We start from the raw sequence: 26,525 nt of genomic DNA on the forward strand, positions 1-26,525 counted from the left end.
CAAGAAGGAAACCAATCCAGTATCTTTTCTATGGACACTGTTGGCATGCTATGGTTTTCAGGGTCATGAAGAGTTGAACCCAACTAAAAAACAGAAAACATTTTATTTTATTTTATTTTATTTTATTTTATTTTATTTTTGCAAGGCAGTGGGGCTAAGTGACTTGTCCAAGGTCCCACAGCTAGGTAATTACTAAGTGTCTGAGGCTGGATTTGAATTCAGGTCCTTCTGATTCCAGGGCCAGTACTCTATCCATTGGGCCACCCTAAAAAACATTAAAGATAAAGATTTTATTACTATTTTTTTAACCTCTTTAAAATATTAGTTCTCCAGTATCATGGCAGTATAAGAAAATATGCCATGGATAGAGATAAAATGCCCAAAACTGAATGTTTATGGTAGGGTTTGGGGTGGTGGAAGGGGAAGCATTGCCCCTGTTATTCCTTACAGGTAATGCTTTAGATATTGTCAAAGTAGATCAGCTTCCCAAACTATTGTATTATGCCTGATCTTTCTGAACTGTCAGAATTTAGAGATAGTAGACCAATAGTGAAACCAAATCATAATAAATAGGGAAGTCCATGCACATTGCTGACTATGAAGGAAGGAATAGGCAAATTATAAGTAAACAAAGTATAATCTAATACTCCTGTTGAATTAGGAGAAGACAAGTTGCCCTGATAGATTGTAAGCCCTTTGTGGGCAGAGATGACTTATTTTTCTTGTCTCCCCCAGTGCATTGCACAGTAATAACAAATGAATGTGAAAAGCAACAATTTTACTATGAAAGAACAAATTGAGCAATGAAACATTTGCTGTTGTGTTGACACCTCTTTTCTTGGGGGAAAAATAACTAGGAGAAGGCATTCCATTGACCAGTGATGACCAGTTATTGTTCCTTTTGTCAACAGGCAAGATGATGAATGAAGTTCTGGCATCGTCCTGTGTCCCAGGCCTTGTAGAATTAAGTGAGACGTGCTTCAAAGTTCTAATGTGCATCACATCGGATCTTGTTTAATGAAGCGTTAAAAGGAACCCATCGTTACATGTTGAGAAGGCTCTGTGCTTTTTTATGCATTGTTTATGATTGAATCCAGAGATTGCAAGCATGCCTCCCTGTATTACCTGTTTGGAGCAGGTTTAATTTTATAAATTTTAAGCACAAACTCTATGAGTTTCTAGTTCATATTTGTTCTTTTGAGGATCACTCAGATGAACCGAGTTGCATCATGAGCTTCTGCAGGCCCAGAATATATTGGGGTATAAACTGCAAGGAACTCTTTATTTGTAACACCGCCGCATATGCGTATTTGAAAGGACAGGTTGCAAGAGAAACTTCAGGGAAAAAAGGTCCTATTTTTGTTTGCAACAAAAGAAGTTGTTACAACAATGATTTTAGTAAACCAAATCCTTTAATTGAACACAGCATGTGTAGACTGTGCAGTTCCTGAGTAGTGGCTATAACCCATTAATATTAGTGTCTTTCTTAGATTTCCCCCCAACTCTTCAACGTCTTATGCATTCATGAAATTTATGGTTGGGAAAAAATGCAGGATTCAACATACTCTTTCTGATATTTATCTCAGACCATCATTTCTTGCTAGTTGAAGTCAGGAGATATGGATGAAGACTGAGAGGCATTTTGAAAGAAGAGAGCAATAATAATGAATGAACATAATACATTATGGTAGTATTCCTAAAGTATGTTCATTATTAACTTCATTTGCAGGGAAGAGATATAACAGTTTCCTATGAGTTTCCAAATAAGTATTAGGGGTTTCTGAGATTATCAGTATTCATTTTTGCCAGTTGAATACCTGCAAAAAACAATTCACACCGACACACACACACACACACACACACTCACACACACTCACTCACACTCACACATACACAAACATACATACAGACATACCCTCTACTCTTGAAAAGACATTTTTATCATTTTGTTTTTTGCTCTGTCAAAAATTAAAATGCTTGGAATGCTGTAGTCTGTGGTCTCTTGAAATCTGATCAATGAGAACCTAAAACTTTCACAGTATGCTGTCACTTTGGACCTTCCTAATAAAAATGGAAATTCTCATTTTTTTTGCTGTTAGTCGTTTATTTTCTATCATAGTTCTGTCCTTGAAAACAAGAAGTTCATCCATCTAGGTTTACCCCCCAGTACTACCCCAGGAGCTATGCATTTGGGATTAATGAATATATTAGTGGGCTTGGACACAGACATAAAAATTTAAATTTACAATGCCTTGATATAAAACAGAGGCATTTAGCAGTCTCACACTGAATAATTATATGCTTTGTTATGCTATGTGTCTGTTTAAGCCTTTATTTGGTTTCCTGAACAATTATAAAATCAAAGAATTTCAAGCTTTGAAGGGACAACTCATATCTGAAAAATAATTTCCTCTAGAATGTAGCCAACAAGAAGTCATACAAACTTCTTGAAAAACTTGACTAAGAAAGAATGCATTACCTCTAAGAAAGCCCATTGCACTTTGAGATAACTCTAATCACTAGGAAATTGTTCCTTAGATCACATGTAAATTTGCTTCTCATTCTTCACTCATTGCTTGTAGTTGTGCCCTCAAGACCCAAACAGAACTAATATAATCTCTCTTTCACAAAACAACCTTTCATGTACTTGAGGATTTCTGTCATGTCTCTTCTGAGTCTTCTCTTCAGGCTAAAAGCACTCCCAATTTCTTCAACTCGTCGTTCTTTGACAAAACGAAGTCCTTCTTCACCGTGTCTGTCGTCTGCTGGATTCTCTCTAGCTTCTCAAAATTCTACCTAAAATGGAATGCCAAGAACTCAACTCAGCACTCCAGAAGCCGTCTAACTCAGTCTGATCCATTCTTCATACTGCTGTCAGAAAGATCCTTCCTATTATGGATATGAGGATCATGTCATTCTTCTGCTCAAAAAAAAAATTATTAGTGGCTCCCTGTTTCTTCTCCTGTGCAAACTCCTTTTCCTGGCATTCAAAGCTTTCAACAATCTGGTTCCATCCACCCTGATTTTCTAGACTTATATTACTGACTTTCGTACATTCTATGCAGCAACCAATGGACTGATCTCTTCCTTCCTTCCATATGCCTGAAACAAGATCTTTCTCCGTCTTCACCTAACCAACCTTTAAAGCCCAACACAGATGTTAAATACCCCATGAAATCTTTACTGATCCCTTGATCATACCTCCAGTTCCTTTACATAGGACTTATCCCTTTTTCTCTACAAAACCATCAGTCCCACAAGGACAAGGACCATGTCATCTCTAAACTTTGTACCTCTCCCAGCTTCTCACACAGTGATCTTCCTATAGTAGTCTCTGAATGATTGATTATTGCTGGTCCCAAGAGAAACTGAGTGTGGTAATGTAGATGGATCACTGAAAACCCATCAGTATTCCTGGAAACACTACTTAGAGCTCATAAATTAGTAACACTATTGTAATGCAAAGGACAGCAGATTTTAGGCTAAATTCTATTACAGTGGGCTGTACTAGATCTTTGTCTCACAAGCAAAATTTTGTTATTACAGAAACATTAAAAATCTAAATCTGTGGGGCTTTATTATCAAATGATAAGAAGATCCTAGACATAGTAAGAAAAAAAAGAACTTTGATAAATATACTTTTCTTCTAAGTTGCTGAATGAATGCTATAGAACTATTTAGTTCAGGAAATATAGAAAGGTTTCTCTGTGGAAATAGGGGCAGGTAGGAAGAGACTTGGTGATTTCTGAATATCAGTTTATTTATTTTGGGTTTTGCAAGGCAGTGGGGTGAAGTGATTTGCCCAAGGTCACATCTAGGTAATTATTAAGTGTCTGAGGTCAGATTTGAACTCAGATCCGTATGACTCCTATCCACTGTACTCTATCCACTGTGCTACCTAGCTGCTCCTGAATGCCAGGTTATTTTTGAATAAGCATCCTGTCAATATGAGCTAATTTTAAAAAAGAGAACGGAGGATTCATTCCTTTCATGTGGAACTATGAGTAATGTGCCCAAATTTTGAATAAGATTTTATCTCTATCAAGATCCTTGATCAGAGTCCAGTAAGAAATAGAATAACAGGTGAGGCTATCAACCAAATGACTAGAACAATATATTGTTTATTTTTTTATTGATTGATTTTTTTTTAAACTGGTTCTCTTCATCTCACTTAGGTCAAAAGTGCAGGGGTTACTCATGGACCCATCCACTCTACTGAGCAGCATGGAAGCCTTGACCACTCTTTGTGACCTGGGCCAGTTCCCTCTTCTTTAAGCAATCTAGTGGCCTTTGCTTCCAGAGACTTCTATGTTAATGCCGAACTTAATCCGGGCAACCAGTTGGCATAATTTACTTCAGCTTAAATTTCTTGAAGTCAGGGTATCTGACTACCACAGTCTCCCCAATAGCTGTGATTATAGGAATATTCACTGCCTAGACCAACTAGTACATTGTAGAAGACCACAAATAGAAAGAAATAGTGAGATGTAAACCCCAGGGCCTGTTAAGAATACTGACATGTTGATATTTATCCTAAATTTAATACAAAAATAGGAAGAAAATCCAATCTATCAACTAGCATTTAGGAAACAATAAAAAAATTCTTTCTTACAAAGAACTTAGATTCTAATGTAAGATATAATGTTTATAAGCATATATATAGAATAAATACATGAATGCAAAAAAATGCAAAATAGATTGAAAAAGGGAGAATCAGGAAAAGTTTCATGTTGCATTAAATCTACAATTGGCAGCAATACCTTAGAGAAATTTTCACCAAAAAACATGAAACAGTTCAGATTCTAGATGACAAACTCTGGAGCACATGGAATTGAACTTGATATTGAGAGAGTTGCATTAAACAATCAAATGCTTAATGGGAGATTCTGGGGGTCCCTTTTGGGGGGAGTGAGGGAGAGATAAATGCATTTCATTCTTATTATTGCTAGAGACCTAAGTGCTTATTATTCAATCATAGCATTTGGATGGAGGTCCTTTCCTGAAGATAAGATGTACAACTGGGATCCCATCTGTTAGATGAATGATCTTTAAAAAAAAAAATCCCATGGCTCTTTAATAAGGGCAGAGGTTGATGCTTTTGTTCCATGGATGAATCCCCTTTTGAGAAGCTTCCACTCCCCTCCGCCTCAGCATCTGGACAAGACGCTCTTTGTGAATAAGCATGAATATTTAAAAGTCCACACTCTATCCCTATCTTCCATCATTTTCAAAGGAAAAGATTTCCAAAGTCATTTTTCTCCTGAGACCCAAAACATTTTGAGTTCACTTTAAAAACAGTATTAGTTGACTTTGACAAACTGAATCAATTTAGTATTTACACAATTAGAAAGAATACTTGATGTGGGTTGTTTGGTTTCCTGAGTAAATGCTGGCCTCTCACTTGAATTCCAACACAGATACCTCATTCAAATGAGATGGGTGGTCTTGGGCAAGTTCTTTGTGGTTAATAAATTCCTTTCTAGAAAGAAAAACATCTGTTTCCAACACTGTTTTAGTATAGGAATTGCATATTAATGGTTGTTTATACCTTAGGTAATTTGTTTTAGATACTTTTGTAAGCAAATAGTTAAAAATATAGCAAATATATTTAGAAATCTAGAGTTGGGATGGTTAGAATGTAAAGCTCTTTCTCTTCAATAGTTGTAATTAGAGAAAAACAAGTGTTTTTCCAGTCTCGTTTCCTATACTGTCACTGGTTACTTTAAATGTCTAACCTTGGCCATGTCACTTAGTCTCTACTGGGGATTCAGATTTTTATATATAAAAAATCAGGAGTTTGAATTAAATAGACCTTAATTTCTTCCTAAACTTTTAAGTGTTTGGGAGTTCCCAAATATGCAATATTTATATAATATATTCTGTGGCAAATTTCAAATATAAAAATTTAAATGCTATCTTGTAATGTGCTCATAGACAATAGGAAAAAAATAAAAAACCCTGCTCACAGTAAATTCTGTGAACCTTGCTGTCTTATTCTTCCTGTTTCTGAACCTCACAGAGTGCTTTAGACGTAATACATGTACTATGAATAGATAGATGAATGAATGTTTTATTAGTGCCTTTTGCAGTAATGAAGAAATCTGAATTATAGTATGTGATTATCTCATATATATATATATATATATATATATAAATGTAGCATGCTTGATTTTGCAAATTGGTTTGATTTGTTGTCATTTTAAGGGCATTTTATAGTACATTAAGGGGGAAGAAACACCTCTGACTTCCTATTGCACGTTAACATGAAAATGAGAGCCATTATCTCACATTCAAGTGTTACTGGGGTGGGGGATGAGTAAACTTGAAGAAAAAATCTACTAGGGGTCTAGAATCATGCAAAAAAATGACTTTAATTTTCTCTAAAGTTAATTTCTCACACACTCAAGTGTTATTGGGGGGGGATGAGTAAACTTGAAAAAATCTATTAGGGGTCTAGAATCATACAAAAAAAATGACTTTCATTTTCTCCAAGGTTAATATTGTCTGCTCCACTAATCAGGGAAGAAGTTAATCCTGGATTAGTTCTTTATTCTTCCCTCTTGGTAATGTTAGAATGGAGTGGAATGTTATTGAATGAAAGGAATGACTATTCAGAAGATACATGAAAAATGATTTCTGAAGACTGGGCCAAATTTTTATTTTTATAGAGTGCTAAAGGAACATTCGTGTAGAGTTATGTAAGAGACAATGAGGAGGAGAGGAAGGCATACAAGATCTGTCAAGAGAGGATTGGGATTTGTCTTCTGTCTCTGCTACTATGGACAAATCATTTTACTATTGATTGCTTAAGATCCCGTTTAGCATTGTCTGTGATCTTGTGAAAATGAGAATCAATTAAGTTACATTTTAAAAAGACAAAAATCTCCATACAACTAAGGAAGCTTAGGAAGAGGAGAGAGTGATTTAAGACTTTTTTCCTATTGACCCTCCCTCATTCTAATTCCCCATAATAGGGGAAAAAACATCTGCATACCTATGTACACTTCTTGGAGTACAGCTCATAGATAATAGAGAAGGAAAAAAGAATCCCTGCTCCTTGCTGCTAACTAGAATAACATATTCTATCAATGAATAAATAGATTATTTATATATACATACATACATTCACATATTCATACACACCCACACAAGAATGAAGTAGAAGGTTAGACGAGGACCTCTGATACATAACTTAATGATGCCAGATGCTAGGAAACTAGCTGCATAAAAGCCAAGTCTAGAAATCTACAAAAAGAAACAAGGTGCTGCTTTTTCAGAAAATATATTGGTCACAGCTTGAGGCAAAAATGAAGTTGGTCTGGATGTAGATATAACCTAAACATAAGTAAATAATGAAAGCAGCATGTAAATGGACCTTGTGATTTTTTGTTGATTTAGGAAGTTGGAAAATCCCTTCATAAAAACATCCAGGGAACAACCCCTCTGTATCTTAGAGAATTACCTGAGGCACTGAAAAGTTACCATGGTAACAGAACTAGGCTATAACTTGTATGAATGCAGTTGTTTGCATATTGCCCCCCACCCATTATAATTTGGATTCATAGAATGTGGGCACTATGCTTTAAAAAAAATTCTCCAAGTCTCCAGTGCTTAGTATAATCCATTTTATAAAGTAAGCATTCAGTAAATGATTATTGATTGACTGATATGATAGAGGCAGAATTTGAACCTAGCTCATCCTGTCTTCAAAGACAAATCACACACTGCCTTTCTTGGAATACAGGTTTATATTTTCTTGGAATACAGGTCTATATTTTCTTTTAAGTAGAATATCATGCAAAAAGATATTCATTCTTCTCATATGGGCAACTTTTTCTTTTTGATTAACATTACTCAACATCATAGAATAGAAAAACCTGTCTTGTTTTCTTGAGTTTTCTCCTTTTACTTATTATTATCCCGAGAGACCTTATGATAGAGGGGATGACCACTGGTAAAAAAAGAAGTTTTCTAAACTTTGAACCATTTCTACATGGAGTTAGGACATATCCAAGCACTTTCTTCATTCTGGACATAGTTTCAGTCAAAAACCAATTAAAATGATTGTTAAGACTATGATACCCAAAATTATAAACCAGCAAGGAAATTTTTCCAAGACGATGGTTTCCAGAATACTCATAAGATTAATGCACTCACATGGGAACCTCAGAAACCAATCCCCTTAGTTTGCAGATTTACAGATTGAGCCCAAGGAGTTTGAGGGACTTTACCCAAATTTGTGCAATAACAAGCATTAGATTTGAATTCAGGCAGCTAGATGGGACAATAGCTGGAACAGAAGACTTGGAAGTCAGGAAAACCTGAGTTCAAATCCTGACCCTGGTTGTGTGACCCCGGGGCAAGTCATTTAAACCTTTCTCAGCCTCAGTGGGAATGGTAATAATAGCACCTACCTCACTGGGTTATTGTAAGAGTCATAAGAAAAAAATCTTGTATCTAAATATCTAAATGATAATTATCATCATCATCATTGCATAGTCAGTGCTCTATCTACTATAGTCCAACTATTATAACAGCCTCCAAATTCTTTTCCCATTCATCCAAAGTGATTTTCTTTTAGTACAGGTCTTTCTATCATCTTACTGTACTTAGTAAGGCTCCAGTGGCTTCCTAAGATAAGGGATAAAATATACTTTTCTTTTATTGACTTTTAAAATTCTTCACAACTTTGTCCCAAATTGTCTTTCCAAGCTTGCTAGTTTTTCCTTTTCACTGGTGGTCTTGTTATTCTTCATATATGGCATACCCTTTCTAAGCCTTTGGACCTACTGTGCCTCCTACCTGAGAAGCACACCTACTATACTAATTCCTTAAGACCTCTAGCTTCCTTTTAAATTAATGGCAAACACCAACTCCTATGTGAGGATTAGTTTTGCTTACTTTATATCTCCTTTTACATGTGTATGTTGTTTTGTCTAGTAAAGAATTTAAGTTCACCGAGAACAGTGCCATTTCATTTTTGGATACTTAGCATATCATAGACTTTTAATTTGTTGTTATTGGCTGATAGTATACCTACCCCATACCAAACATATCCCTTGTAGAATATCTTCCTTACATTAGTCCCCATGTACTAGAACAGGACAATGCTCTACAGGCATTCAATTCAAAAAAAATATTTGTTACATCTATTATGTGGAATACATTTCTTCTTCTAGGCCATGTGAGAAACAGAAAGATAAAAAACAAAGCATTGCCTCCCACATGGAGCTTACAGACCATTAGGAAAGATATAACTGTACAGAAACAAGGGTAATAGTATAAGGAAGAATGTGATTAGAGTAGAGGAAAGGTTTGTAAGCAATATGAGAGTAATCAGGGAAGAGTTTCATTGGGGAAGTAGCACCTGATACAGTTTTTGAAGAAAGAAAGATTTCAATAGGTAAGACCTTAAAGAAAGTTTCTTTCAGACATGGGGCATGACTTTTCATCCATAAGTGGGAGAAGTCAAAATAGAATCAAGGAACAGTCAGAGTTCTCTTTTGGATGGAGCATAGAATACATGAAAGGGGGGGAAGAGTGAAATAAGACTGGGGGGGAGTTAAATAAGGGCCTTCAATGCCGAACAAGGGAATTTATATTCAAAATGCAACAGAAAGCATTGGGCAGTACTAAGCATTGGAGCAGGTGACAAGATCAGATCTGTAAATTAAGAAAATTATTTTGGCAACTGGATGAGGAGTGAAATCCAGAAAAGAAAAGGTAAAACTGGAAGAGTAGTTGTAAGGCTATTCCAAATCCAAGATGAAGGCCTAAACTAGAATGGTGATAGTATGAGTGCAGTGGAGACAAATGTGGGTTAACTATACTATGGGAACCGAATTAACAATTGAATGTGGGAGATGAAGGGGAGAGAGAAGACAAAAATGACCTTGTATTTTAGAGGCTGAACAACAAGAGGATGGTGATATCACCAATAGAAATTGGCAAATGTAATGGAGAATCATGAACTTCAAGAATGATGATGGATAGCAATAGTACCTATAGTTTCTTTGCTGTGGAGACTCTCAGATGAGGAAGCTCCCTCTGCTAATGTAGATTGGTCTCTTCTCTGTTTGGAGCACTGAACAATTAAGTTTTATGATATAATCTTATAAATCTCATAAAATCACATCTACCCAGTATGGGTCAGAGATGGGACCTGATCCTTGGTCTTCCTGGCTTTGAGACCAGTTCTCTAGCCCCTTTGTCATGCTGCCTCTCAATGATGCCAAACTCAAGTTAATAATAGCAATATTAATGGTAATAATGATAGATGATATTTTAAGGATTGCAAAGAGTTTTACATTTTTCCTAATTTGTTTCTCAAGAGAGACACGATTTTCAGAAAGGGAAAAAAATAGTCTGTATATTTCTTAAACATAAGAACTTTTAATTTTTAGGCCTGTGAAAACTATGAATTGTAGTTAATCATTTTCAGGAGCAAACTACTGAAATTACTTAATTCCTGACAACATAGCCTTGTCCCATCCTATTTCAAATTTTAGAAAGGCTAAGAAGGACAAAATATTGGTATTGAGTAAGAAGAAATCAGTGTCACAAATTCATTATTGCATACTAATGCTTAATCTGTGTATACTTAAATTAAGTATATAAAACCATAGCCATGCCATACCTTTTCATGTCAAATCAATTATCCTAAGTCTGTCTTAATAGGCTACAAGTAACAGCATCACTTCCTCCAGGTCCCTTACACAGCACATAACATAAACAACTCAAAGTAAATTAGACAGGCAAAATTTTACAGTCTAATTCAATTTGACCATGCTTATAGAAATGTTATTACTAAAGTCTAAAGGGCAGGAAATAGGAATTAGTAAAGTAATGAATCATGATATTAGCTCATTGTTAACTTGTTTGGTTGTTGGAGACAGACCCTAGGCAGGTGTCAGTCTTGTCTAAACTTTTGCCTTGGATTGAAATTAAAGGTTTATGAAATTCATGTTTGCCTATGAAAATTTAAACATATTTCAAGTTAGTGATGGGCAGTTATGAGTAAATTGAGCAAAAGACCATGATTAAGACAAACAAATGATTAACCTAGATAATTTGAGTACAAACATGAATTAAATAATTTGTTTAATTCTAGTTTCCCTTGGTCTATAGCCATGAAATCAAATTTTTTGCCAAAGTCTAAATCTCTAAGAGGTCTGCTCACAAATGACTATTTACAGCCCAACAAAACTAATAATAACTAAATAATACCTAATTTCACAATATTTTAAAGACTTGCGTACGTAAAATTTCTTCATTCAGAAGATTTTGATCATTTGTTTCTTTGAACCAGGTACTTGATAGTACCTGGGAATCCTGACCCTCATAGATTAATTAATCAACAAGCATTTCATTCTAAGAACTGTACTAAGCCACAGAAGGTATAAAAACAAAAATGATATAACCCCCATCTTCAGGCAGCTTACATTATATTGAAAGAAATAGCATGCTCATATATTAAATATGTGTTGATTAGTAATAGGAGCCATACTGATTTCTTTGATATACAGTCTCTCAGATGAGAAACCTTCCTCTGCTAATGATCCCTTCTCTGCAACTTCTAGTCTTAGAGAATTGTCTGGAGCACTAAGCGATTAAGTGTATACAAAAAAAGAACAAAGTAATTTCAATGGGATGGAGAAAATTCACTAATACCTGAGTAGAGCAGGAAAGGTTTATTAAGGAGCATGAACTCCCTATATCTGATGCATGAGCTGAATTTTGAAGGAAACTAGGGATTCTATAACAAGTAGAAGATGGAGTGTATCCTAGGCTTAAAACTCATAGATCTTAGAATTTAGCCAGGGGAAACAAGACCTGTTCCTAGAAAAATGTAAAGATAAAGAGAATAATAAGTGCATTAGAGGAATATAAAGTCTGTGAAATCAGGAATGGTATCAAGGAAATTAGGTAAAATTTCAGAAGCTCTCATCATTTCAGAATAGACTTCTAAAGTCCCTATCAGATATAATGAATCTGTGACTGTTTTTACAGTTCATCAAATATTCTGGTTAATAGAGTAGCTAGATATGCTACGAATGGATTACTCATATTTCTAAGTACTACAATAGCATACACAATAGTGATCTATATAGTGTAAAGTGATATAGAAATAAATACTTAAATGGATTCATGATCACATACATGTAATTTTGCCTCCTAATAGTGCAAATCTTAACCCATCTGGTCCTGACCTACTCATCTTGGGCAATTCTTGTCCATATTTTCCAATAGGTTTGACATAGGGAGTCAACCCAGTGTGTGTGGGGGTTATCTTGATGTGAAGACCATGGCAGCAGAGCATACAAGCTATCTTGTCACTTAATCTCAATCTTAATGTCCAACCCATCATGTATTTCTTTGACAGCTTTAAAATTTTTCCTTTGCATAATGGCAGTGGTGAAAATGCTGGCCAAGTGTGTTGGCTACTTAGGCTATTGCTATCCTTGCAAAAAGTCAATCTGAAAGGAAACCCACTTACTTCTAGAAGAATTTGTCTAATTAGTATCCTTTAGGTTTATTTCTTAATGTTGTTTCAAAGATACTTAATTAGCAGCAGCAAATGGACTTTAATTTTAGAGTGCTGTTTGAATCATCCATTGCCTCTTCTCTCTTTGATTTCCTTGCCTTGATTATTTTTTAAATGCCTCTATTTAGCTAGATTTACCTTCAGCTATTCATCTCAGTTTATGATTTATGTTTTCTCATTTTTGGACTCTATTCTTGGTTTTCATCTTGATCATTAGATTTCAGCCATCTCTAACTCATAACAAAAAGCAAATTGACATATTGCAAATAGTCCAGTATGGCTTGATTTAATGAAAGGGAGAATGAGGTAGATGAAGAAGCCTAAAGTTCTGGGATTAAATTTTGTATCAATTGTTATGTTGACTGAGCCAACCAGGAGGAGCTGGGTTCAAGTTCCATTTCTGATATATCCCAGCTATATGACCCTGGACAAATCACTTAACATCTCAGTGCTATAATCTAAGCAAACCAAAAGTTGCACAATAATTACTGACTTGCATTGGTGGCGGGGAAGGGGGAGAGAGCTGCAGTATTCCCAGTTTTCAACTGGGAATTATCATTGTCAAGGAAATAACAAACCAAGTCCCTATTCCTATTCTTTTTGTAGTAAAAGCTCTCAGCAAAGCATGTTCTAGTGCTCAGCCTCTTTGGTCAGGAGTGAAGTGAGCAGACCAGGTTCCTGACAAATAAACTAGGTAAGATTTTAGAAGCTCCCATCACCATTTCAGAGTAGACTACCTGTTCTGCTGATCTTGGGGCACTGTCTATGCAGGCAGTAGTATCTATTCAGCTCATTCCATTTAAGTGTAAACTTCTTAAGGGAAGGAGCTGTCTTTTGCCTCTTTTTTCTTTTTTTTTAAGCCCTAGCATTTAGCACAATAGACATAATAAATATTTATTGGTTGATTTACTGGTTAAAGGGAAGCAAGAAAAAGCCTGACTCTAGCTTATCCTAACTTTTAAATAATGGCTCTGCTTGAGTCAGGTCAGCAATTCAGTTCAAAAAGCATTTATTGGGGCAGCTAGGTGGCGTAGTAGATAGAGCACCAGCCCTGGAGTCAGGAGTACCTGAGTTCAAATCCAGCCTCAGATACTTAATAATTACCTAGCTGTGTGGCCTCGGGCAAGCCACTTAACCCCATTTGCCTTCCAAAAGCCTAAAAAAAAGGCATTTATTTATCACTGTAGGCCAGTTCCTTTATGAAAACCTTGTCTGATATTCCCAATTGTTAACATACTCTATTCCTGCCCCATCAACTGTAGATTCATTTATTATCTATCCTTTATTATCTTTACTTATTATTTTTTTATTTACTATTTTATTATTATATTATTTATTTACTATTACTTATCATTATTATTTACTTATTATCTATCTTTATTATCTTCACTTATCTGTTAATATATTACCCCAGTACTTTGGAAGCTTCTTGCTTAGATTCTGTCTTTGTATACCCAGAATCTAGTGGTAGGTGCTTCATAAATATTTTCTATCTTAATAAATGCTTGTTGATTGATTGAATAAAGTGAGTGTTTACTGTCTGCCAGGTCAACCCTTGACAAGTTTTCGTTTATCTCCCACTGCTGGCTGATTTTTTTTTCTTGTGATCCAGAAAAGGTCACTTCTGATCTTTATTTGATTTTTCATTTACTAACAGTGAATACCACCAACTCTTATTTTCTCATTATCCAGGACTTGGGGGTAGCCGTTCATGAATAAAACCAAATAGCATTTTATTTTTAAAAGCTTTCAGACTTTAGAAAGATAGTAAAGAACTCAACTCTTTTGACAAATGAATTTATTTTGGAATTGGGAGAAGATATGCCTTATCGATGCTTTGTAAAAGTTTGTATGTTGCTTTAGAATCAGAGAATCTTTGAATCAGAAGGGACCTTGTAAGTCATCCAGGATGTCCAATGTGTAACAGAATAGAAATCCTCTACATTTTTATCATTTAGTCTTTAGGTGTCTACTGTATCTCAAGCACTGTTCAAGACCCTTGGAATCCAAACATAGATTCATATAATCTCTACTCACAATGACCTTACATTATAATGAGAAATATATAATGAATAGCAAGCATCTACAATTATGTCCAAAATTAAAACAAAACAAAAAATGAATTTAAACCTGTTAAAGACAAGACAGTTATGGAAAAAAAGGAACTTGGAATTGGGAGGGGAGAGAGATCAGAAAAGGGCTCCTTTGAAAATAAGCACTTGAGCTGTCTTAAAAGAAGGATTTCTGTGAGGTGGAAGTGAAGGGAGAATACAGTCAGACATGAGGAAAACCAAAGAGGTGGCAGATGGATCACCTGGCGTCTAACAAGGGCACACTCAATCTGTGCAAAGAGAGGCTTGGGAGGGCACACATACCTAGTGATTCCTCTCTTGGATTCTTCTTGGACCTCTTAGACCTAATGAGAAAGTAGATTTTTTTAGAATGATCCAGAAACCAACATGAACCCAGTCAGGGCATACAATACCAAAGGAAGGCCCAGGGAAAGTTTGGTCTCTTCAAATCAAATACCTAATGTTGTTGTGCCCACCTGAAGAGAGAAGAGAAAAGAGGACTAAATACTGCCTTTCTCAATAGCATCCTTGGATTGGAACCCTAGAGCATAGAATAATTAGTATTGAGAATCAATATGGTCTCTAGACTGAAGTCTGAGAGTCCACATAGCAATTGTAGAACAAAAGAACAAGCCCAAGTTATCAAAGTTTTAGAAGCCTGCTTTGCATTGTTTCCATTTAATTTGACTTTCATAGGAGTGAAATAATAAAGCAAGATCTCTCCTCAGGGGTGAGGCAGTTTAAACCAGCTTGATCAAAGGTAGGGCCTACCGAGACCATTATAACTGTCATCAAGCCAAGTCTAAGTCCATAGAAGCAATTTAGTACCGGAGTTGGAAGAGTCTTCAGAGGGCACTGGTTTCCATCCTTCTCCAAGATATGGGTTCTTTTTTAGGATATCCTGAGAAGGACTCTTCTCCCTTCTCCTTGAACTGCTCACATTTGACTTTCATGGGATCTCATTTTACTCTTTGTTCCTCTTAGACTTCTCAGAGAAATAAGAACATGTGTTCCTTTCCCTTCTTTGCATCTCCAACATTTAGCACAGGTTCCTCAGGTGTGGTGAGGGTTTGTTGATTGAATTTGCTGCCCACACACTTTTTTCTTTTTATGGTGTAACAAGTGGTGCAGTGGACAGAGTGTCTGTATCTAGAGTCAGAAGGACTTGAATTCAGGTTTTTTCTAGCTGTCTGACCCTGCATAAGTCACTTAACTTCTGTCTGCCTCAGTTTTCTCATCAGTAAAAGAGGGATATTAATTCTGCCTTTCTCACAGGGTGGTTGGGAAGAAAAACTTTTAAGCATTATACAAATGCTACCTATTGGTCAATATCATAAAACTCCCAACAGTTTTTTTTTTTTTTTTTAAAGACACATCTGGAACATTGCATTGTTCTGGGGCCTGAGTTTTGGAAAGTAATTCTAGAGAAGCTGTAGTGAATCTAGGAAGTGTTGAAAGAATGATAAGAAGGTTTGTGCCCACATAGAGAAGACTGCAAAGAGGTATGATAGCTGTATTTGAAGGGCCTACAAGTGAAAGAGGGAGTTAGTCAACTCTCTGTGAATTTTTTAAGAAAGGAGAAATAGATCCAACAGGTAGAGGTTAACAAGAGCCAGAATCTAATTCAATATAAGGATAACTTAATAACAGAGTAGCCTCAAATGGAATTTGTCCATTAATTAATTGGGTGTATATTAAGAGCTCTTTAGTTGTCAGGCATTTTCTGAGGAAATGAGTTATAAAGGATGAATTAGACATAATACCAGTCCTCAAAGAAATTACATTATGGAGCAGTGATAAAGGTTAGAAGTGATAAAGACATTTACTTTAATACTTCGAAAAACATTTCATTGTCATAGTATTCTTTTTTTGACTACAGATTATAAGCCCTCTACATCTTAGCAGGCAATTTCATGTGTTCCTTTATCCAAAAGAATTCACTAGTTGGTAGCCAACCCTTAGGCATTAAGGATTCAACATGTACATTGTAGATATAATACAAGATAGAATAATATAAATATATAAAAGTAGTACAGAAGTCTCTTCCAATGATCAAATCTTGTGGTTCTGGAGAGAATGAATGTTTAATCCCATTTCAATTTTAGTACTATATGAATCAATACATGGAGCTTTGTACTAATTTAGAGCTTAGTCTCACTCCAAAAAGAGGCCTTCTATTCTGGCTTGGGCCAGAACTTATAATGCCATGAATATGGACCCCGCTCTTATTCATCTCACATAATTTGATGGGGATCTCCCTAAGTTCAAATCTGGCCTCAGACATTTACTAGTTATATGACCTGGGGAAATCCCTTAACCCTGTTTGCCTCAGTTTTCTCCTCTGTAAAATGAGTTGGAGAAGGAAGTGGCAAACCATTCAAGTATCTTTTCCAAAAATCTCCAAATGGAGTCATGAAGAGTCGGACACAACTGAAAAAGACCCCCACACACACACACACACACATTCACTCATACAAGAAGTGAAGATTCTCCAAAGATGTTTTATTTCCAGTAGCACTTGTCACAGAACAAAAGAGAAGACAGCAGAGATATATGAATCTGGCAAACTACATTTCTCTTTCAGAGAAAATAGATGTTGAAAGCTTCAATGGCTTGTTGGTGGAGGCATGGCAACTGAGTTTATGTATCATCTGAGTATAATATCTGAGGATCATAAGACAAGTAGAGTTAAGAGAAGTGTATCTTTTGAGAGTTAATCAATAGATGATGATTCTTTTGAACATAGAAGGTCATGAAGATAGTCATACTAAGGAGTGGAAGGAGTTGTGATCTGCCTAGAAGGGAGTACTCGGTGATAAAACCTTGAAGTGGTTACAGATGATGATGAGGAATAGGACAAGTTCAGCCTGATACCTCTCATTTTGACCACTCCTATGTATAGCATGCCCAAACAACCTTATCACACCCACTCTTCACTAGGTTATACTTTTCTATGATCATCAGTGTTTTAATTGATCCTTAGATAATATACTTCGTTTCAGTCCTTTACAATATCCATTAGATTGTAAGTTCCTTGAGGGCAAGGACTTTTTTCCCTCTTTTTATATCTCTTAGCACTTAGCACAATGCTTGACACATATGTATTAGGTGCTTAATAAATGTTGATTGATGGATATCCCTAGAACCTCACTATAGCATTTTTCTATAGAGCATTATTGAGTATGAGTATAATGATGAACCATTTTAAGGAAGTGTGTTTTATTATATAATAAACAAGACATTTTCACCCTTTATTGGAACCAAAATGACAAATGGTAGATATTTGTGTGTATGGATAACATATATATATGTATGTATGAGAGAGACAAAGACAGAGACAGAGAGGAGAGAGGAGAGAGAGAAGAGAAAGGTCACAATTAGTTTTGCATTATATTGAAAACTCAGGACAAGATATTTGTGTGCTCTGAATAGGATTTGAATAGTGTGCCCCCTGAGTCTTACCCATCCACTGGAGCCTTACAGCTTGTTAACTGGAATTAGGATAACCTGATTCAGCTCCAGTCTCAGATACTTACCACTTAACTAGGTAAGTCTTTTAACTGCTCTCTGCCTTAGTCTTCTCATTTGTAAAATGAGGATAATAAGAGCCTCTTCCCCCTAAGTCGCCTCCCTGTAGAAACACTTCTATTTCACTGATTTATTTTGCTGAATTTGAATCAAGATATGGAGGTTGTTATTTTTTTTTTTTTATAAAAGTTAACTCTCTTTCTGGTACAATTGTCTGTACTTTCAGGAACAATCTCCCTCTGAAGCAAAATCTCCAAAGCTAGTCATGTTTTAAAGGAACATTACATTAGTAACAATGCCAGCCTGTGACTCATTAATAAATCAGTTAGCCAGTGTTCTCAGTCTTTTGTGATACTAGAGTTCCCCTAAATTGGATTTCCTCTGATTTCCCCTCATCCCTTTGCTCCCTTGGGTAAGGCACTTGTGGAGCTTGATATAAATTCAGCAAAGACAGAACTATATTTACTCAGTTGTGAGAACAAATTGGACCCATGGGATCCTGCACTTTCCTCATAGTTACTTATAAACTTATTACATTTGTGTCCTTCCCGCTTCCTTAATTCTCTTTTTTTTTTCATTCTTTCCATTGAAATGACAAGCTTTCATTTTCCCTCCTGGGACATAGCAAGCTTGACCGCATAACTGTAGATCCAGGTTATTTTGAGAAAAAGCCAAGGTAAGAACTGCAAGTTTATCTGTTGAAAAATCACTATAAAGTCAGAGCCAGGAACAAGTACAATGGATTTTTTCCCTTTGTCACTGTATAGATATATTTCCCACAAAGTCACTGGCACAGATCATTGCCACCCTTGACAATGCTTAGAATTTTGGGCTAGAGATAAAATTAAAAAGTGATATTATCATGCTCACTTCAACAGCACATATGCTAAAATTGGAATGATACAGATAAGATTAGCATGGCCCCTGCACAAGGATGACATGCAAATTTATGAAAAACTGATATTATCCTTTTCATATCCCCTATACTTTACTGCTACTATTTAAGTAAGGAAAATGATAGATGCAATAAGGTAGGGAGTATGAGAATGACATTAGCTCCCATTCAACATTCAGTAAAGCAAATGTTTAAGTACCTCCTTTTCTTATGCCTTTTGTTATGGTGGCCCAAAGTTCTCAAAGATAATGCCAACAGGCTATAAGCTCTTAGCTTCTTCCAAGCTGGAAAGACCTTAAGGCAAAGCCTTCTGTCCAAAGATCTTCCTACCTGAGGGAGAGAGCTGCATCACCAGAGTTGGCTATTAGATGATGAAATCTTTTTGTCCAAAGAAACTCATGATAATTGTCACGAAGATGTGACAAAAGGCATGAAGAGTGTAAGTAATGTGCTGTAGTGGAGAAAGTCTCTTCAGTGACAAAGTCACAGATTTGGAACTTTTGAAGCAGGAGACAAATGCTAGGTAGAGAGGTGGAGTGAGGGAAGCATGGGGGTTTGAAGATGGAAAAACAACACAGTGTCTGCCTATTTATGCAGTCTCAGGGTGGGGAGGGGAAAATGAGATGAGACTAATAATAACAAATATAGTGGTTACAATTTTTATGATGTTTTTAAGATTAACAAAGCACTCTTTGAGAGGTGGTTCAAGTAGAATGATCCCCATTTTGAACATGAGGAAACTGAGTCAGAGAATTTAAATGACAATGTCACACAACTAGAAAATCTAAACCAGGACAGATAGCCTCTTGCCATTGAAGACAGTCAGGTTCAAGTCTCACTGCAGACACATACTAGTTGTATAATCATGGGCAAGGAACCTCTTTAGTGCCTTGGGAAACTCTCAGGTTCTATAAGTTACAGACACTGAGACTGGGCCAGTCTGGACCATATGACACACACCACACAACAATATAACACAACTCACTCTGGAATAGAACACAGTATCATTGATACCATCCCATCCATAACATACCATTCCATATCATACCACACTACAAAACAACACAGCATAATACATCACAACACAATGCATCACAATACCCAATACCACATCATCTATACTATATCATGCCATCCCATCCCATACCCTACTTTACCAAAACTACTTCTTCTCCTCCTCCTCCTCCTCCTCCTTCTTCTCTCTATACTTAATAGATATCCAATAAATATTTTTGATTACTTAAAAAATTAATTAGGGGAAAGAATCAGTAAAAATCAGGTCTTTGTTTTGAGTAGTCAGTTCATTCAAAATTGGATTTTGGAGTGGCATATTGTTCAACTTCCCCTGTTTTCTTCTATCCAGGGTAACATTTTTTAGCTTATGCAATTGTGGTCAGTGAATAGGATACAACTCTGTAAGGTGTGGTAGAGTTTTTAGATGCAAGAGGTGACTAAGTTTATATGTGCTACTGTAGATCTTGTTTAACAAACTGTTTATTAAGTATCGTGAGTGTTCTGCTTAGCACCATTTCACTTCTTAGGGCCTCAGGGCTTATTTAACCTTGTTTGGTCAAGGACATCTCAAGTCCTAACATAAGACAGCTGGATTGAGGAAGCCAGTTAATCGAGACTCAAGTTCTTCCACATGCAGAATTTTTCTGGCTAGACCAAGGTTAGAAAAAGACTTAAAAAGAAGCAGATAGCTGCTTCAGTGAATGAAGAAGTTACCCTATTATTCTAATTATTGGAGTAACTTATTCTTTGAGAATATTTCTTTCTATATTCTTTGAGAAGTATTTCTTTTTCTTATTTTTTTTTGCAAGGCAATGGGATTGGTTAAGTGACTTGCCCAAGGTCACATAGCTGGGTAATTATTAAGTGTCTGAGGATGGATTTGAACTCAGATCCTCCTCACTCCAAGGCCAGTGCTCTATCCATTGCACCACCTAGCTGCCCCTGAAGAGAAAGTATTTCTAAGACAGTAGTTATCAAAATATGAAAGCCCTCCAGGATATTTTGACTTTTAGAATTCTACTTTATGTAACCTATGGTACCTAAAATTATTATCAGGGAAGTACAGTTTAATAGAAACAACTGAATTTGGAATCATGTAGATCTGGACTCAAAACCTGCTTCCTACAGCCATTATTTCCTCTACTATGAAATGGGGATACTGATTGTATTAGCTGCTTCATAGGATCTTTGTTCGGAAAGGTGCTTTGTTAAACCTAAATGCAAGCTGTTTTTTACCAGCCTAGATGTGGAGCACATTTCTTTTTATGAAAGGAATGACGTTAAAAAAGTCAGAAGCAGAGGGTCTCAATTTTCTTCTTTACATAGCCACAGGAGCTTCAACCACCATTTCATCAAAATGCACTTATAGCTGGGACCAAATTATAGCTTGACTCTTAGATTAGTTTTAAAATGTCACCTCTTTCTAATGAAGAACATAGGGGAGGTCAGTGAAAGCACTTAAGGCTCTCTTTAGGTCCTCACCCCCACCTGCCACCTGGCCGGGAGCCATTGTATAGAACACTGGTCTGTACTGTCCCACAGTACCCTCCCTCCTCTTTTGTGGTTTTTCATAATTGGCACTTGCTTGACTCCAAGATACAGAGATGAAAGGTTCTGGGTGAGTTCAAAGTACTGTATTATTATTGTTATGAAAGAATCTCCCTGGCCCTTTGCTGGATTCTTGACTAAACAAAACACTGTGTAGTGAAGTCAGACAAGACCAGCCAAATCTGATGAGATAGAAATTTTCAGTCTGTCTCGTTCACCCAGGCTCAATTCTGTCTCGCCACATCACACAGCAAAAGCCTAAGGATAGCCGCTAACCCCTACACCTTGGGAACAGCAGCAGGTACTCTGCCTGGATATTTACATCCTAACCATATAAGATTGAGAAGAAGTTGAGTCATATTATTCAGAGCAAACAATGTTTTTACTAACTTAAAAATACAAATTGAGAGGCATCTTGGTGTGGTAGATAGAAAGTAGACCCTTATTTAAGTCCTGCCCCTGGAATTCCAATTACTATAGAGGGCAATACCAACCTGCACAACCTAAGGATCATCTTGGCTTCTTCACTTTCACCCCAAAATCCAATCTGTTTCCAAGTTTTTTCAATTTCATCCTTGCAACCCCTCTCAAGTAGGCCCCCTTTCTCTCCTCTGACACTTTCTCCATTCTAGTTGAGGCCCTCATCACCTCAATAATGTTGATTAAAACAACAGCTGCTAGTGGGGCTTCCTGTCTCAAATCTCTCCACGCTTCAAAGCATCCTCCATTCAGTCACTATGGGGATTCTCCTCAAATGCAGGTCCAGGAACCATAACCCTACTCAGTACATTCCAGTGGCTCCCTGTTGCCTCCAAGATCAAATATAAAATTCTGTTTGACATTCAAAGCCCATCGTATGTGGGCTTCTTCCTGTCTTTCCAGTCTTCTTACATCTTACTCTCTGGCATGTTCTCTTCCATCCAGTCACAGTGTTGCCCTGGTATGCTATAAACAAAATACTCCCATCTTTTAGCTCCAGGCATTTTCTGACTGTCCCCCAAAGACTGAAATGTTCTCCTTCCTCTTCTTCACTCCTAACCTCTCTGGTTTCCTTTAAGTCTTAACTAAAGTCTTTACTTCTATAGGAAGCCTTCCCCATTATCTTTTAATTCCGATGCCTTCCTTCTGTTAATTGTTTTCTGTTTATCCTTTATAGAGCTTGCTAGATATATGATATATATATATATATATATCATATACATTGCATGTTTTCTTCCTCATTAGACTGTAAACTCCTTGAGGGTAGGAATTATTTTTCACCCCTTTTGATACCTTCAGTAAAATAGTAGGCCCTTAATAAATGTTTATTGATTTATTGACACATCCTGTCTATGTGACCCCAGGCAAGTCACTTAACTTCTCAGTGCTGTAGGAAAGTATCCAAGACTACAAGTTACATATAGAAGGTGTTAACTTACATTCATTTAGGAAATTTTCTATTCCAGAAATCAAAACTCCTACCCCCTATGCCTAGGTATAACAGAAAGAACTTTATCTGAATTTGAAGACAGAAGAGTTGAGCTTGAATCCAGACCTTGGCAAATCACTTAACCTTTGCTTGCCTTAGTTTTCTCACCTGCAAAATAAAAGGATAGGGCCACAATACTTCTAAGTTCTCTTCTAGCTCTGTGACACCTACAGCAAGAGGAGACGTAATATTTTTACCAAATATTGGAAAATTAGAGATAAATCAATGGATCTATAATCTCATTGTTGTTGGTATTCCCTGCCATCTCTAATGTTTGCTTTGATTTTCAGTATGGGGAATACATTTATGTACTGAAACTCATGATATAAATAGCTAGCATTTATGTAGGGAGTTTAAAATTCTTTTTGCTTTTGAAATCTATATCAAATATTACCTTAAATATAGCTAGTACTTCACATATATGTAGACTTGTATACATTTATTTCACAAAATCCCAGCACAGTAGGTGCTTTTATTATTCTCATTATATAGATGTGGAAATGGACAACTTGATCAGTCTCCCACAACTAGGAAGCATCTGGGGCAGTATCATGTTCCCAATTCCAATTCCAGCCCTCCCAACTTACTCATGGTCTTCCTCTTGAGCTTACACCAGGAGCTTAAAGGTTATGCCAGTGGGACATAAGTTTTAGCAACCCTTTCCAAAGCTTTGAGAACAGTCCAGCAACAGACTGTATGTTATGTGAGGTCCAGCCTAGCAAAGTCTGGAGAGTCTCCGGACCAGGAAATTTACCCTCTTGGTGATGAATGGTTTAGCCCCAGAAACTCATGACTGCTATCCACTAAGGAATGAAAAGGTTGTCAGCCATATAAGTCATGGAAGTACCCAATTGATCAATAGGTATTTATGAAATGCCTAATCCATGCCAGGCACTATGCAAAGATGGGTGGATGTAATTAAAGAAGCAAAGCAAATCCTGATCTTATGGAGCTTTTATTCTTCTAAGGGAGATATATCATATTCTTAGAAGAGTAAATATAAGATAAATACAATGTAAAGGGGGTAGGCAGAGACCACTAACAATTGAAAAAATTAGAAAAGGACTTATGTAGGAAAGGCCACTTGGCTAATTCTAAGAGCTGGAGATGAGAAGAGAGAGAGAGAGAGAGAGAGAGAGAGAGAGAGAGAGAGAAAGTCCAGACATGAAGAGACAACTTGTGCATAGTGTAAAGGAGGCAGGAGATAGAATCTTGATGATATCTCAGATACTGGTAGAATAGTATGTTGCAGCACATGTTTTAACAGTGATCATATCATATTTATAGAGGATAGTCTTATTTTTTCTTTCCTATAGAAATATGCCCATGTGATTTCAATATTTTTAAGTATAAGGACAAATAAGATTGCATATTTTATGACTACCTATATATGCTAGTGAAATTAGGAGAAGTTTAATATTTGAAATTTTCAGAAAATCCATTTTTTAACCAGTAACATTAAGCACTTCAACCCAAGAAGCTTCTTACTGGTGATGTTTAAAAATAGCAAAATTCATTTTTTTTGACTTTCACCTCTTCTATTTCCTCTGAGTAGTTTCTAATGAGCAAAGAAATGATCCCAAAATAGGAAGCATGAAGAAACTGAGGGTGAAGAATGGGACTTAAATCAACCCCTGAGAGCAATCAAGAGTTGTATAAAGTCCAGTTGAGCTTTTCTCAACATCATAAACACAACACCTGTGATGCATGTTTCCTTGGTACAATGATTTGCAAAAATCTAATAATGCTGAATAGTCTGTCTTAGGTGATTTCACAGCACCAGTCTGAGGGAGATGGAGGAATTTTCCATTTAGAGCATATAACAAGGGTTTTTCAGTCTGAGTCACTCATTTAAAAAAAAAGTTATAGAACTGAGATGTTCAAGGGATCACCAGAATACAAATTAGACCCTGTTCTGTTCAATGTCTTTATTAATAACCTGAATAAAGGAATTGCAAATATGCTCATCAAATTTATAGATGATGCTAAATTATGTGGGGTTTCTAATACTGTGGAAGACAGTAATAAAATTCAAAATCACCTTGACTAATTGGAAAATTGTTTCTATTTAAAAAAAAAGGAACAAAATCCAATAGAGACACAATTACAAAGTCATTCACTTAGGAACAAAAAATAAGAATCCAGGATAGGGAAGGATTTACTTTGCATGAGTGTGTAAGAAAAAGAAATTTAAGTTCTAAGTGACCCCAAGCTGAGTGCATTAGCAATAGTGAAGCATAATGGACAAAACTAGTGTGATATTTGGATATATTAAGACAAATATGACACAGCATGCCATTTTGTTCAAATTTTTTTAAAATTATGTAACATTTGGGTTTCTCTCAGCAAAGATACTATAGCAACTTGCCAATTTTTTTTCTCTAGCTCATTTTACAGAAGGGAACTGAGACAAACAGGGTTAAGTGATTTGCCCAGGATTACACAACTAGGAAGTATCTACGACCAAAATTGAATTCAGGAAGAAGAGTCTTCCTGACTTCAGACCCCACACTTTATACACTGAGACACCTAGCTGCTCATGCCTTGCAATACCTGGAACTATTTCTTTATCCATACTATATGTCAATTATACCCTTGTTAGAATAATAATGATAATAATAATAATAAACAATGATGATGATACTTACTGCATATAATATTTTATATTTTACAAAGTACTTATCTCATTGGAGCTTCAGAGTCAGTTTACAAATTCATGGCAACCAAAAAGACTCATGCATTTTAGGTTACATTAAGAAATTCCAAGTATTCCAAGCAAGGTAATGATCATGCCATTTTACTCTGCCCTGCTCAGACTACATGAGAAATAGTCGGTTCTGGGCATTACGATTTACAAAGGGCATTGAGAGCTCAAGAGTATCCCAAGAAGAATAACAATGATATACCACTGAACAATCTGTTAAAGGATTGCTACATAGGTACAGGTTGGACTGTATGACTGGACTTCTTTACAGTTCTGCTTTTCTGTAACTATTTGAATAGGATGCTTATCACATTTTCTTTTAGTCAGTGGAGAAACAAACACAAGAGAATAGGCTTAAGTTTCAAAGTTGTAGATATGGGAGACCAGTTTTTATTATCTGGATTGGACCTGTATTGTATAGCTTTCTCCCCTGGAGACCTCTAAAAAAAGCATCGACCCTCATAGTCACTGAGCATAGTAGTGCATAGCTGTAGGCCCTGCTACTGAGGAAGACAAGGCTAGTGGATCCCCTGAGCTGCAGCAGGGCCAAAGGGATAGGGTGTCAGCAATAATATGGGAAGAAAGCAGGGTGGTGCTGTGGGAACAGCTTAAAAGAGTGGAGCAGCTAAAATGGGGAATGAAGGAGGCCCAAGCTTCTGTGTTGAAAAAGAAAGAAAGAAAGAAAGAAAGAAAGAAAGAAAGAAAGCAAGCAAGCCAATCTCTGATGGTTTGTGTTATTAGGATCATAGATC

The 26,525-nt window shown here is 36.3% G+C and overlaps 1 protein-coding gene and 1 non-coding gene across 6 annotated transcripts in view; both read left to right on the forward strand.

Moving 5' to 3' along the window:
* Positions 1–26,525, forward strand: part of SCAF8 (SR-related CTD associated factor 8) — a 242,146-nt gene that overhangs the window by 187,300 nt on the left and 28,321 nt on the right. For 2 of the 5 annotated variants that reach the window (XR_012468589.1, XM_074187902.1), the window contains one exon: positions 912–26,487. The exons of the other annotated variants lie outside the window; for them this stretch is intronic. The gene's annotated coding sequence lies outside the window, so the exon portion shown is untranslated. Of the gene's footprint in view, positions 1–911; positions 26,488–26,525 lie in introns of those variants that run through there. 5 annotated transcript variants of the gene reach the window in all.
* Positions 19,007–19,113, forward strand: LOC141490391 (U6 spliceosomal RNA). The gene has a single exon (XR_012469217.1). It is a non-coding gene; the product is annotated as a U6 spliceosomal RNA (small nuclear RNA).

Source organism: Macrotis lagotis, chromosome 5 (assembly GCF_037893015.1).
Source record: "Macrotis lagotis isolate mMagLag1 chromosome 5, bilby.v1.9.chrom.fasta, whole genome shotgun sequence".
NCBI lineage: Eukaryota > Metazoa > Chordata > Mammalia > Peramelemorphia > Peramelidae > Macrotis > Macrotis lagotis.